The sequence below is a fragment of the Triticum aestivum genome, chromosome 7D, assembly GCF_018294505.1.
Source record: "Triticum aestivum cultivar Chinese Spring chromosome 7D, IWGSC CS RefSeq v2.1, whole genome shotgun sequence".
Lineage (NCBI taxonomy): Eukaryota > Viridiplantae > Streptophyta > Magnoliopsida > Poales > Poaceae > Triticum > Triticum aestivum.
Genome location: NC_057814.1, coordinates 631816278 through 631832627, shown reverse-complemented (window position 1 = coordinate 631832627; position 16350 = coordinate 631816278).

The window sequence follows — 16350 nt, the reverse complement described above, 5'->3', positions numbered from 1 at the left end:
AGCCGATGATCTGGCCCGCGCTCAATGTGGGCGCCGATGGGGGTGAAGGCGAATGGCCGGACCGGAAAGTTCGCTATGGCAGCACCACTAGGGTTTTTCGAGGGCTCGGAAGCAGGGGAGGGCGAGGCAAGAACAGGGGAGGAAAAGGAGGTGCACGAAACTGGGAAGACTGCGTCTGATTGGGGCCCCAGGGCGGTGGAGTTGACAGCTGAGGGGGAAGGGAGTCGTATCGACAAGCAATGAGGGCCAGCCACGTCACTTGTAATCGGGATTTTCTGTTTCACTTTTCACACCCGATCCCGATTTTTACCATGTATATCCCGCAGACCTGGGTGGCGGATATTATTCCGTCCCCCACAAAATGGCAAAGTTTGTTTGAAGATCTTGGGCCGCCATTTTTGCCACAAATCAAACTGCGTGAACACCAAGCAAAGGAAAATAATGCTTTTACATACAAAGATCACAAACTCTTGCGTAGTTTTCTCTTAAAAATTCTATTTTGTCATAGTAGGCAAAATAGCCCATTTAATTACTTTAACGGTGTATACTATATGTTCTGATATACCCTGATATCTCTCATTGCACCATATGGACATTCACGGTGGAACATCCATGGTCTGGTAGCTCTAGTCGGTGCGTAAAGATAACTTGTTCTCTGTGTAATGCCCAATGTCGAACCATGGAGGATCAACATGAGAGGAAAAAGACAACTTGACTTGTGTGTGCCAACAAGTAGCATTTGAGCCCTCCTTTTAATTTGCCATATACCCTTGCTATACAAGATTGCTACTAAATTAATTTAAAAAAATTTCCATTGGAATTTAGTCTTTATAAAAAATGTTTCCATCACGATGCATTGTATGCCCCTAAAAGATGCATGTGAGGTGAGTGTTGAAATATACTAGCCAACATTGTTCACCCACTTAAGTAAATTGATTATGTACTTGCCATTCAATATGGTATCAAGCAAGGAGGACTTGAGTTAAGAACCGGGTCAATGTACTAATAGCCTGCATTGATCCCATAACTAAGCTTACCTAGGCCTCAGACAATCCTAGACATGACAGGTGTCTGGAAATATGTTGCCCAAACTTCTTTCTCAACTTAAACTTCTGGGAACTGGTTAACATCATGAATTTAGTATGGGGCATAACCATTGGATGATTGTACACGTATCTCTTAAGCCACGAGTTTTGGCTTATTTTGATGCACATAATAAGATTTCCCATAATTTCACATTATTGACATGGGTGTCTCCAAGAATCCTATTCTGAATTGATTTCTTTATTTTGAATTATATATGTGGAAATAAATAATACACAAATCCAACTTGTTAAGTTTGCTTGAATCCATAAAAAAATTAGGTTGCCAAAGTCAGAGTGATTTTACTTCCCATTAGGGAGGCTGGCATGTGAGTCACTATCTTCACTATAATTGGAACACAAAAGCTTGGTGAAATGCATTTAATTTATCAAGTCACCATATGGTGGCATATGTTGTCATGTAATACATAGGACTTGGTGATATCCTAGTGGTGGAATTGCAATGACACATCTACACCGACTACACATGAAGTCGAACATTGTTTCCAGGGAGCTGCTAAGAAGGAAAATAGGTTCCTAGCTAAAGTTGTCTCGACCCACTTCAAAACTACAAGGTGTGCGCTATGGCTTTGACCCAATGGCCTCCGTTTGCTGGAATCGGAATAGTTGAGAGCAAAGTTGCGAGACAATAACTCCCTCAGAAACACAGGTTACAACTTTCATCATACCGTGCTCTCCAAGAAACAACTCTTCTTACTATGTGAAAACAAAAGGTGCTAAGTTGTAATCCAATTCTAAGGATTCTCGTGGTTTCGGGGAATCCAGTTATAGGAGAACCAGGAAGGGGTCTACTTGATGGAGGTGATTAGCTACCTAGGGTCAATTAGTACGGAATATCATGTCTCCATGGCAAAAAATGTGACCTCGCTCCTCCCCATTAGTATACGTGATTATCAAGTCACCATATTTGGCACACTTGATTATATTAAGGAGTCCAAGATAGCCATGAGGTGGATTGTAGTGGCACATCTTTACAGATGTGGGTTCGAGTCAAGAGAAGAATTTAATTTCACAATGGCAATTATTTGGGCTTATCACCATCAAAAGTCACGACATCGGGAACATTCGATTATGAAATACCGATGACTTAGTGTGGTAAAATTGCAATGGAACATATTCACTGTCTTGGATTAGGCTTTTGATGTAGGCTGTTAATTTTTTCATTGTCAATTATTACGCATGCCGTCTCTCCTTGACACAAAAGAGTGACTCATTCCTCCCTGCAGGCACATGCCATTATGTAATACTCATTGGGTTTAGAATAGGCAATACACCATATGTGACCATAGATGATGCACCGGACAGTTCCAGCTTGGCCTACTATTTGACAAATGTGAGTAATATTCAAGGTTAATGATTACCTCACCGCCAACTATATTAATATAAATACGGGAGGATATAAGTTAACTTTATAGTCTCTTGGTGAACAAGTGGACACAACAATAGTAGTTAACATAAGTAATGAACTCATGACCACCGACAGCTAGACCCAAACCATCAGAAGAAGGTTACACATTAGAGCATAGAACCGATATCAAATACTAAATAATGAATTAAACAAACCATGTCGGGAAACAAATTTCTTGACAAATAACTTCAATGACCAAACATCGACAACTATTTGCTCCTTATTCTCCGGCCTTTGCGACGTAGACCACATGGACCACAAGGCTTGTCCATAAAGTGGTAGTCCAACTAAAGCCCAATGCCGATGTAGGATGAGGATTTGATTTACATGTAGGATAGTTGATGTATGTTGAATCCTCGGTTCAAATCTCAAAAAATTATCAAGTTATGTCTACTTTTTTATTCCTATCCGGAATGTGGCTATAATAGATAAGACACCTCCATTATTGCCCCTTGAAGAAGTCTACCTAGATAATGATACAGCTACCTCTCAATCACAATTCTAACTCAGATGAGAAGCATGTCGAATTAATAGTGTCAATCAGGGTACTATGGGGTTGGTGAAGTAAAATAGAACAAGAATGGGAGGAAATGGTATGTTATGCACACTCATACTTGGTTAGCATGTTCATAAAAGATTTGGTCCATTTTCAACTTGTATGAGAGATCTTGTCCATGTGTTATGATTAACCTTTATCTAGTCTCAGTCTCTTGGTACCAACAGGAAGTAAGTAGAGCAACATGTTGGGTGTTCTCGTGTTGCCCTATGAGCCTCCTCCATTTCCATATTATCTCACTATACAACTAGATGCAAGTACAACACAATGTTAGATGTTTCCATGTTCGCCTATTATCCTCTCCATTTACACCTTTCCTGACTAGACCATTATAGATTCTACCGTGGAAAAATATCCCCATATGGTTATGACTACCCTTCCACTAGAATATGCATCGAAGAGAAGTAAATAGTGTTTTTGGGGTGTTTTGTGTTTGGTAAGACGCCAAGTTATTACATACATATACCATAATTTAGTCACAATCCAGTTTGCACATGAAGTCAACCTCGATATGTAAGGACGCGGGTCCACTGACATCTTGTGTGGTCGCATAGCCATAGTTAACTTCCATCCAAAAAGTAGCTTCCATATCATTTGCGCCTCCTATTAGCCATGTTTTCTCGCTTTTTTCAGTCATGAAGGTCCAATTAGACAGCTCATTTCAAACCCAAAGATGCATGCCAACCTTCTCTCATACGACCCATTGTGTCAACACACATGATGAACAACTTCAAAAATATATTATCTCATGAACTAACACACTTCTTGACCTACTGTCTTTTCACATGACCCAAGACCTAGCTCCATCGCTAGTGTTTCACAAAGCTTTACCGAATGAATATATTCTTGTTGAAACAATCCAGATATCAAAACCATCATGGGAAATGAATAGAAAATCCATTTCAAGTGGATAGGGTGATCATGAGGCAGTATACCAAATCCCCCCTCAAGTTTAGCAATAATGATAGTCAATCACAAAAAATTAGGAAGAGAGAAATTCAAAAGTTCCACACAAGCCTTCCCATTATCCTCGGGATAGAGATATTTTTGATAATTTCTAACAGGGCTATGCTTCTGGCGAAGAGTTATTTTTGCTCATAGATGCGGATTTGTGCACGCTCCAGCCATTATGAATATTAAAGCTCATGTTGTGCCACAAGCGGTACTCCTGCTCCTCGGGCGGCTGCTCCTGCTGGAGCTGCTCATGTTCAGTCGGTAGCTCATTCAAATCAAAGTTGTGGTTGTTCATCATGGAGACATGAGCCCCTCTAGGTGCCACTTTCCCTATTGCCAAGCTCCCCGCATTTTCACTCAGAACCCCACCTAAATAGAACACTTGTTAGGGTCAATTGATATGTCTCCATGAACAGGAAAACACTAACAAAATCTCAAAGAAACGGATGTGCACTATGCTTGAGTTACCCTCTAGTTATTGATCAATATTGGCGGGTCACACAACCCATCTGTAGTGCTACTTAGCAGTAATGGACGGCGGTATTGCCATGAATCTGACGATAACTAAAAATCTATTTTTGTTGAAAAAAATTAGTAGTGACGGGCCCAATATGTGGTCCATCAACGATACATTGTTACCAGTGATAGAGAGCAATATTGAGGCTAAAGATCCTACTTGTTAGTCATATACAACGCACCACTTACAAGCCCAAGTCACAACACGATAGTGACTAAATCATTACCCTGTCATTTAGATCACAATTTAAAACTTGTAGCCCCACACATCAAGCTCATTATTCATTCCTGCTATCATTAGTCCCTTCTCTAGCTACTAGCACACTTGTCTACATGATTTGTCCTCCACAGAAACACACACTTCCCTTGTTAATCGCTCATCATGTCATACCCTTCCCCCTCTTCCCCAAAAATGAACCCTCTGAGGAAGAAAACTTGCGCTGGCCCTCCACCTCCTCTAAATGTTGTCATCTCTGCAGAATCTAGCATGGATGCTGCCTCCAAGAATTCATTGAGTTTTTCCGAGAGGAGGAACAACCAGGTCCAACTCCCTCTGCCACCCAGGCGATGATGGTGTTCACTTCTGCCTCGGTCCTTGCAGCATATATACGGGTCAGTGCTCATGGGCCGATGGTGCAGCATGGTCGAGGCCTTCTCCGTCCGGCTTCTCGGCGCCTATTCTTCAAGACACTCCCCACCATTGTTTCCTCTATCCGGATCCCCAAATCTATGGCTTCTCCAAACATGAAATGGTGCAATATATTGAGGAGAAGAAGGTTCGAGTAGTGGAGACTACACATTATTGGCAAGCGTCAGTTTTGGACTGGCCATGGCCCGATTTTCTTTTTCGATTTGACCATCATTTGCGGACACATTCATCTAAGTGGTTTATTACTTCTCCACTAAGTATGGACTACTGACGCGTGTTGAACCCATCACTGCTAGGTGTTTCTGGACCTTCACCAGTTAGGCATTATGGAGTAGTGTCAGCATTTCTGGAATATACAATGGAGAGAGAGAGAGAGAGAGAGAGAGGAAGAGCATGCGAAGAGGGGCTATATGCAGGGAGAATAACCATGTAGTATGTCCCTGTTTGAGGTGGAACAACACACCGTGACATGCCTTGAAGGTGCATGAACTACTTCTAATTTTAACATACCAAAAACGGATATGATTCATTAAAACCTACTGAACAAAATACATTCCATATCTATAAACATTAACACTTATTATATTAGTAAATGATTCCTGTTAATAATCAAAGAACAAAGCAATGTTTAAATATATAAGTGTTTTCCATAAAGAAGATAATGTCGTCTCTCTTTTTGCGACTTTGTTTCTTTGGAAATGATTTGTTTATGGTCGATGATTTCTTTGTGTCTGTCCACCTAGAGCTGTTCATATCTGCTGAAATTTGCATCATCCGCAAAGTATGCACCTATATGTATCACACTCTTAGTGACGTCTTTACATGCGACAAGACTTCTTTCGAACGAAACTTGTACACTAGCTAATGTATTTTCCTTAAAAAAAGAAGAGCTAACGTCCTGGCTTCCTATATATAGAGGTGACTTATGAGCTGGATACAGCCACCATTGTAGAAAGCCAAATGAAGCACAAAGCCTTCACCCCAGAAAAAGTACCAATGGAAGGACTGAGAGGAATAGTGGTGGTGGGCCCACCATGAAAGGAAATGCTAAGGGCGACTATAGGGGACCAACAGGTAGTGCTAGGGTTAGGTTTTTATTCATCTATTGGTCGATGACGGGAGAGCAGGCGTGCCATGGACCGGCAACTCCAGTGAAGCGGGCGATCAACGATCGATAAGCCGAGAATCTTCAAAGTCCCTGACAGACGATAATGCTTCCAGGAGGCAGCGAACCTCTCAACCAAACAAGGAGCCTTGAACTTGACACAAAAGGAACTAATAGGTCTCATGTTTGAGGATCTAGATTCTAGACCGACCGAGGCCTACTAAGTGGTCAGATGTTGGAAAGGCGTGCTCAATTGCGCAAATCAACATCAACGTGTTTGCTAAGGCTATGCAACAGGCATGGGGACTCTACTAGGAAGCCGAGATAAGTCACATTGGCAATAATATCTTCGTCTTGAAATTTGACAAAACGGAGTCTAGAAGCACGCTCTATATAATGGACCGTGGAAATTTGGTTTTAGTGTGATGGTTTTGAAGAATTATGATGGTAAAACTAGGTCGTCGAAGATAATGTTTGGGATGACGGAGCCATGGGTGATAATTAAGGATCTCCCCCTATTTATGGGGGGGGGGCATCTCATAGTTAGAGCTAGAATTTTCATATTCGTTTCGTTGGTTAGAGGCTTCTTCCTCCACTCTTCAGCGAAAGATGAGGGGACTGTCTTGATTTTCAATTTGAGATGATACATCACTTCTGGATTGACTGCGCTAGACCAGCACGTGCTGATGAAAGATTTGAACCACATGTTGATTCCTCACCCCAGTTGGGTGAATGGTTGAGGGCATCACTCGAACATAGCTCCTCACACACAGAAACATAGTAGAAGTCGGCGATAGAAAGTGGGAAATTTAGTTTTGGGAGCACTAGGTCAAGAAGGTGCATCTATGTTCGCAGGGGGTATGCAGCGTTGCGCCACCTCCCATTTAGGCACATGTGCAACAATGCTTATACACCCAGGAAGGACCAATGCAAGCAAGTTCGGTGACATGAACTAAGGGATGATTTGCAATTGAAAAGGATGTGGACGCTGAGGAAGCAGCATGAAAGGAAGGAGGGCATAAAAAAAATTATATGGAAAGAAAGGGTGCAAGGCGACTGGGCAAAGAAGACCCATCTACCTCGAGGCAACGCAGACGAGGCACTTTTGTTCACAATACGAGGAAGGGTGGTGGTGATCACCAAAGGCATGGCAAGGATTATCGGCTAAAGCTACCGGATAGGAAGAGAGATTGAAGCAAATTTGTGTAGCTAAGGGAGGTTAACTAGATCCTGATAATAAATTTATCTGTGACAGTGATACCTCAACAAAGTATTCTTTCAATCACAACAACTAGGAGATTACTTGAGGAGTTTCACATAAATGGAGCGCATTAGGGAGAGCGTAGCCAATAACAGCTTTTCGAACCTCTGTTTTAGTAGCTACCTGTACACACGGGACAACAAAAGGGATGATGATGAGAACATTTAGGTACATCTGGGCAGGGGTCCATGCAATGATGATTTCATGCACTCATTCTAGGATACATCCATTGAACATGTTCTCATGGAGAAACATACCATGATTCACTCATTATTAGAGCACTAGACAAATTGGTCATTACCACAAGGAAGAAGAGGGCGTTAACATTTGAGGAGAGGCGGATGCCCCATGGATGCGTGGGAGTGTGCATGTGATAACAACTTTGGCTAGAGTGCGTTATACGGGAAGCTTAACAATGTCACAAATGATATGCAACATTGGAGTGGCTCGGTGTTTTGTTCGTATGTCCAGACATCACTAGGCACAAGGTCAGCTTCGATGGAATGGAGAGAGCGTTGGGATCTAGATCCTTGGTGGAGATCCGCGAGATTGAAGCGTATCTTCATCTGGTTCATGCATGGGAAGAAATAATGTATATGCAACATGCTCGACTGGAATTGCTCGAGGAAGACGAACAAAGCGTGAGCGCGGATGGCATGAGATGTACTACTGACAATGAGATGGGGAAGATGTCGGCCGATTTCTATGCTTAGTTGTTTTCTTGAGAAGGCTCTGCGGAAGCTCACCACATCTTAGCTCACATAAAACCATGTGTGATTAATGATATGGATGAGAGGGTGGACACGGATGTGATGGATGAAGAAATTGAGAATGCACCATTCTAAATTGGACCGACAAAAGCGCTGGGCCAGACAACCTCTCGACTATGTTTACCAATTTCACTAGTCGTTGCTAAAAATGATGTACGTATAGTAATAGGGGATTTTTTTAAAGGAGTTGTTGCATCGGCAAACTTCAGTGATACGGTTCTAGTTCCGATCCTAAAAATTAACTCACTGGATATAATTCCTCAAATTGGATCAATCAGCTTATAGAACACACTCAGTCATATTGCTTCAAAGGGCTAGCGAATGGTTTGAAGGTTCTCCTGTCCATAATGATCTCAGAGGAGCAAAGTGTATTTATTCCGGGTAGGCTTATCACAGACAATGTGTTGGTCACGTATGAGTGTGTGCATGCAATCAGGTCAACAAATAGAAAAAAACCAATGTTAGCTCTTAAACTAGACATGATGCAGGCCTACAAGAGGGTGGTTTGGATTTTCCACAATCTCATGATGAGAGCACTTGGTTTCTCAAATAGGTGGATCTTGATGACTATGACATCTGTTACCCCGACCAGGATTTCTGTCAAATCGAATGGAGGTTGGTCTGTCATTTTTACACTATCAAGAGGGATCTGACAAGGAGACCCACAATCCCCCCATTTGTTTATTTTTTGGCGTTGCTCATGAATTGTCAAAGATAAGGAGATCAATGGTGTACATTTTGGTAGCACTGGCCCCCATGTAGCCTATCTTATGTTTGCAGATAATAGTGTAGTATTTCTTCAAGCATCAAATATCAACTTTGTGACCTTAAAATAGATCATGTTTGACTACGAGTTGGCCACAGGACAAATGGTAAACCTTCAAAAAGCCTCAACTTTCTATGGAAAGGGAAGCAAATAGGAGGACAAAGTTTTTTTAAATATTTTTGCACTGATCCCAAGGCATTAAGCAAGCATTATTTGGGGCTCCCAACCGTGGTGGGTAGGTCAAAGGAAGCAAATTTTAAATATGTTAGAGAAAACTCAAATGGCAAAGTGATTGGATAGGAACGACAAGGTATCTCGAAGGCAGGAAAGGAGGTGCTAGTAAAATCAGTGCTTCCAGCAACACATACTTACACCATGAGTTGCTTTCAACTCCCAGAGAAAATGTGTCGGAACTAAACTATGGGACAATATGTAAAACGGTTAGTACCCATAATAGGGTGGTGAACGCGCCGTATGTACTAGAAGGGAGTTGGCACAAGGGTTTTATCCAGGTTCGAGCCCTCAGTGAGAGGTAATACCCTACATCCCGTATCTGATTTTGCTTCATTGTGGAGCACCTTGTGCGAGGGGTTTACAACGGAGATGAAGTATAAGGCTACCGAGAGTATAGTGTACGAGAGTATATGTGAATGATAACCCCTTGCCCTACCTTATATAGGTGACGAGGGCTAGGGATTACAAGGAAACCACCAGATCTCATATCGTCGCCATGTTAGCTTGCACACCCAGATGCTCTCCCGGTCCTTATCCGGGCTCATGAGCTGCCCTCGTGCGCTGATCCTCCACTTGGCCTCTTGGGCCTTGAGATAGGCCTGCTACCGGGCTTCCCACTTAGAGGACACCCCTAGTGTATTGCACCTTCAGTAGCCCCCGAGTGTGTCTAGAGTTGGAGTTATGCTTAGCTTCAGGAGTGAGAGCCCAGGCGGCCTCCTTCTCTCTTGTTGGCTAGTCAGACAAGGCACTTGTGACCACGCGACAAGCCCGATTCCACACATGCAGTCCACCCACCCTGCCATTTAATCTATTGTGATCACATACATTTTAAACTATCGTTGTCAGCTCTTTTCCAACTATAATCGGTTGTGGTAGGGCTCAAAAAGTATGGCTCATGGGGTGGATGTGCAGTTGCTCGCTTATTCAGTAATGTTGATACTTGGGGAAACAAATTTCATCATCATCAATATTGCTAATGTTGATACGTTACTGATGTTCCAAGTTCACTCATGTGTATGTACATAAAAATGGAGATGAGATGTGCAATGTCAACCAATACTGTTGCACGGCCGACCATCGCTCATCGGAGTGCTGCTAGCCCGGGCGTTCAATGCTATAAGCCGGTCACGTGATGCTGCAAAGCTAGTTGTCAGTGAACTTTTCATTGCTACAAGGTGGTTGACAGTGCCGCAAGACCAAGGCATCGATGTAGCATGGCACGTCATTGGCATTTTTTCTTTGCCGCAAAACGGTGCACCGGTGCTACAAAGTTGGGGTTATCACGTGTTGCAATTAATGTCGTTTTTAGTGTTGTAAGACCGACCACCATTGTGCTTTTCACTAGCCTACCATGGCCACCATTGTGGCCTCCAAGTGGGTCTATTACTGAGAAACATGGGTGTATGTTGCGAAGGGTGGGGAGAGGAGAGGAGAGGAAGAACGAAGTTGGTGGTTGATTCGGCAATGATTTGTGACAGAATTGAACGGTTCGCGGGTGGGCATAACCTAGGAAGAGTTGGAAGGTGCATGCCAATGATCCATTGGTTCAGGCGTGTATACATTGTGGGTTTTCACTGATTTATTGCAGTTACTGAGTATTTGTTCTATATCTACTATTTTTTGTATAGACATGCTCGCATGTTGCAACGTTTTTATGAGGTTTCTCAAAAGAAAATGGAATTATATTCAACAGACTGGTTTCAGGAGGAAATGAGTCAGCTCGCTCTAGCGCCAGATGCCCCACGCTTGTATTCCTCTCTCTTCACCATATCCATTCGCTCTATTTCCACCATGCACAGACCCACGGGGTTGTCGCAACAATTCCTAAGTTGCGTAGCTCGCAGTGGTGCAACCGCAGGTTCTCACGGGGGGTGTTTGAGCCGATGACCAGTGCCACAAGTCACGACCCATGTGACAAGGGGGTGAGGCTTGTGGTCGCATCAATGCAACTACCTTGGTTGTAAGACAATGTTCCTCGTCGGCACGCTGTAATAGTGCTTGCATGATACCAGGCGACATCAGGGATGCGCCAGAGCATGGACGTGAGGTGCTGCAAGGGGCTGACATAATAGTCTGTTGCAGCGATGGGGGAGGGGTGGGGGATACACAGGTTTTGTGGAGGCTATGGAGGAAGACGGGTTCCACTCTCTCTGCTACTGTGTGGTGTGATCCAATGCTCCATGTGTCAGATCCGACGGCTGGCAAGCTGACTAATTTCATTGACACCTATAACGTGCCCAAAAAATTGTACGGAGATGTTTCTAGCCATTGCATGTTTCTTATAACAATTCATATGTCTTGCATGTTGCAACATAGTGCCGGCGCTCGCATTTGTATACGCGTCTAGTGACAAAACCAACTGGGTGGAACTTGATTAAAATCAAGCATGTATGGCGGCCATGATCGGCCTACTGACACGTAGCACCGCTAGACCAATGTTAACGGAAACAAAACATGTGCAGCTTCAGTCCAATATATCACTATACTAATGATGAAAAAAAAACGAGCATGGACAGAGCTAACATGCTTCAGTCCAATATCAATATACTAATGATGCCAAAATCCAGCATGGAAAGAGCTAAACAGCTTAAGTCCAATATCAGTATACTAATGATGCGAAAAATCCAGCATGGAAAGAGCTGACCAGCTTCAGTCAAATATCATTATACTAATGATGACAAAAAAACAGCCGTGATACTGACAGAAAAACCAGTATGGAGTACTTACCAACCGAGCTTGAAGCCACGATGCTTCCCCGCATGGGCGGCACCCCCGGACCAGCGCCATCCCATTTTTCCCGTCCATCTGCCATAAGAGAACCCAGCGATTAGAAAGTCCAAGGACATATACACACCACGTAGTTCTTGCACATACACATCATGTAATTCAGTAAGCACTAGTACTAATTCACATGACTAGATCAAAGATTGTCAGTAACTTCAAATCATTAGGCACTGGTTAACTTCAAATCACTATTAGGAGAGGGGGAAGTGAGTGCGGCTCACCATCTTGTCATCGGAGACAGGGTTTGCATGAAGGGTGGGGGCGCAAGCGCGGCTCACCATCTTGTCGTCGGAGACAACATTTGCATACAGGGTGCCGGCGCGAGCGCGTCTCATCATCTTGTCGCGGAAGACAGCGTGAGTACGTGGGGCCCCTGGCGCCGGGAGCGCAAGCACCTTCAAGGGGCCTTCCTGGGACTCCCGGGATTCCAGCTCCTCTCTGGTGGCCGCCGGGGGCGGGCTTTTCTGTGGGTCTCTCCCGAACTTGCGCTTGCGAACCACCGGCGCAGGCGCCTGTTGCGCAAGCACCTTCCCTTTCCCCCCGGCGACAGCGGCCGTAGGAGGCGGGGCGGGCGCCTCCAGGCTCTGCTCCTCGTGGTTGGCTGCGGGTATGGCGTTGACGCCGGAGCTAGACATCGTGGTGGATCGGTCGAGCACACGCGCAGAGTGGGTCAAGGAGAGTGGGATGAGAAGAATGTGAGCGAGGAGCAGAAGCATGTGTTGCCCTTTATGAACTGAAACGGAAGGCACGGGCCAAGGTGGGGACCGCATGTTGAACTACAGATTTATTTATTTAATACCAGCATTTAATAGTAGCATATCCTTGGTATATTTCTATTAAATATTCTTATATTTTGGTATATCTTTGGTATGCTATTAGATATATATTTGGTATACTGGTATTTAATAGTAATATTCTTATATTTAATGAGGAATAAAGATATATCACTACTAAAGAATATTATCTCTATTACTAAATATTAGAACATAGCTAATAGTACTTTATAGTAATATTCTTATATTTTGGAACGGAGTTAATAGTATTTAACTATAGAATATCTTCGGTATACTACTATCAAATATTCTTATATTTAGGTATATCTTTGGTATACTAGTATTTAATATTCTTATATGTTTGGTATAGTAGTATTTAATAGTAATATTCTTATATTAGAAACAAATATATACTTACTATTTGGTAGTGCATTTATTTATTCCGGAGGGAGTACTATTACAACCTCCGTCTGGGTTTATTGGTCCCTTTCGCATTTTGTGTCCAACTTTGACCCTATATTTGACTAACAAATTATAAGTTGTATGTCAGAAAACTTATATTGTTGGGTTCATATTTGAAAGAGGATTTCGATAATACTATTCTTAGAGTATATACCTTATTTTTTAATAGTTAAATCAAATGTCAAAGTTTGACCCAAACTACAAGGAGCCCTGATAAATCAGGACAGAGGTAGTAGTAGTCATGATTTAGTTCCCTAGTCAAATAAAAGTAATACTATCAACTTTTTGACGAAAAATATATGATCTTATTATAGCCATGCATTAAGATATAGATAAGGAATAAAATAAGTATGTTGGTAATCACCTTGCTTCTAATTTAAACTGAATTCTTTATACTCGATTTATTGATAAGGCAAAAGATACCTGTAAAGAATCATTTTTTAGATAGAATGGTTACCATTGTATTCAGAGTTCTCGGCAATGCGAGAGTTCAAACAGCGCTAGTACAATTCGGAGGCACACTAAGCCATGTTTTTCACAACTCATTCCGACAATGTTGATTATCTAAAATGTAGGCAATACAATTCATCTCTGTACGAGCCCAAGTGATCTTGGACTCAATAAAAGTTTGGAGCATGCCCTTCACATCTTCAACCGCCGGACCATGGGGTGAGCCGTCCTTCCCTTCAGAGTTCAGCTTGCTCACAACCATCTTGCAGTCCATCTCCAAGACGATCGTCTAGACTCCAACTTCCTTTTCTAGTGCAAGGACATGGCGACATGCTAGTAACTTCGCCACTTTAGGTCTAGTTAGACAGGGTAAAAATGGCATGAGCCTACAACAGACTCCCTTGGATGACCTCTCAGGACTGTAAATCATTATGTTTGTGGGAAACTGCACAACACCAAATACGGGTGTGGCTATCTCATATATATAAGGGTATACGAAGTGTACAAATACAATATACAGAGTCTACACAGAAGCTACGTATAAACATTATCTAACAGCCTCCATCAATCTTCACTAGTGTAAAAAGGGCTAGCCACAACTTTCATTGGTGGCGCGCCATTTACAACCAACGACACCACTATTTTTTTCAAATAGTGATGGCATTGGCTTATTTGGTACGACATTAGTAGGGGCATAGTGGTGTCGTTGGAAACAGGGTAGCGTCAAAAATATATGGGATCAACAATTTGTATGAGGCGTAATATATTGCTGCGTTGAATAGCATGGAACGCCAGCACTATTATATTTAGTTGTGACGTGTTGTTGTAACCGACGCCAGTATTTTGTCAATGCCAACATTCTTATCTTACTATTTTTTGGTATAGTCTTTTTTATAGTATATTATAGTTTACTTTTATTAAATTTCTATTATTTTAAATAGAAATAATGACATTTTTTAAAATATGTACTTTGAGACTTTCATTTTTTTCCTTTTTAGTTTAAGACTTGAAATATATAGTTTTTGAGCCTTCAAATATGTAGTTTCACACTTCCAATTTTTTTTCCTAATAATGTCATTTATTAAAATATGTAGTTTGGGACTTTAAATTTACTTTTTTCCTTTTTAGTTTAAGACTTGAAATATATAGTTTTGAGCCTTCAAATATGTAGTTTGACGCTTCCAAATTTTTTCTTTTTAGTTTATTATGTGGTGATCTTTTTAATAGTATATTATAGTTTACTTTTGTTTAATTTACTTTCTTTTTCCTTTTTAGTTTTAGACTTGAAATATATAGTTTTGAGATGACATTTTTTAGGTGATGATCTTTTTTCTTATTGGGCAAGCCCAAATAGTATTAGAATCCCGTGGGGGTCAAAACCAACGGAGGCAACGGCCCCCTCGACCACTCCCTCTCTCTGCCCGCTGCTCTGTTCCGTTCCATTTTCTCTCCGTCTCTCGCCGCTCGTCGTGCTGCTTCGATTTCGGCCGGTTTCGGCGATTGCCGTCCTTCTCCGGTCCCGAGGTACACATCTGAGCCTCCCACTCTCATCTGGTCCATTTGGATTTTTTTTTAATTAGAGGTGTGTTTCGCATCTGAGCCTCCCACTCTCATCTGCTAGGGTTTCGGCAACGGTAGCAGGCCACGGCGACGGAGTAGATTGTAGGCGACCCTCGGCTCCAACCCAGGTGAGCATATCATCCCTCCTCCCTCTTTTGTTGTAGGTCACTGCCACTGTAATTTTTTATTTGCATCATTGGGGTTCATCACTCCTAGGCAGTGACAATGTGCTGTACTTGTCTAGAATTAAGGTAGATATATTTTTCAATCTTCGGTTAGCAGTAGCTGTAGAAACTAGAAGTCCAATCGGTCAATCGAATTAAGGTAGATATATTTTTAAGTCATCATCTTTGGAAGCATTTTAAATTTTGAAACAAAGTGTTTGAGTTGCTGTTGTAATCCATAAATACCTTGAGGAAAATCTACTATGTAGTACTTTTTCACCAAAGAAAATTTCCACTCGAAAGTAATGCTCCAAGTTAGGTGTGGAAAAATAGTTGAGTGTCCAAAGAAAATTTCCACTCGAAAGTAATGCTCCAAGTTAGGTGTGGCAAATATAGTCACAATCCAATAGTTCTATACACTACATTGCTATCTAGTTTAATTAGTTCTATACATGCTATCTAGTTTAATTAGTTCTATACATTCCAATATTTATTGAGTGATATGAAATTGCATATTATCTTGATCGTATACGCATTGTGTTTGTAGGTCATGGCCAATTCTGGAGGTAACAATGAGTCGGTGTGTGATGTGGACATGGCCAACAATGAATTCTTAAGCACTTAGTACGTCATCAAGAGCGTGCAAGGGGCAAATGATGAGCTAAAGGGGGAGATTAAATAGCTACACAAGGAGACTGTTTAGCTCGTTCAGGAGAGTAATCATCTTAGGGACGAGAGGGATAAGCTCGTCGAGGATCGGGATAAACTGAAGGAGGAGAGGAGACACCTCAGGGCTCAGAGGATTGACCTGAAGATGGACATAGACCATTTCAAA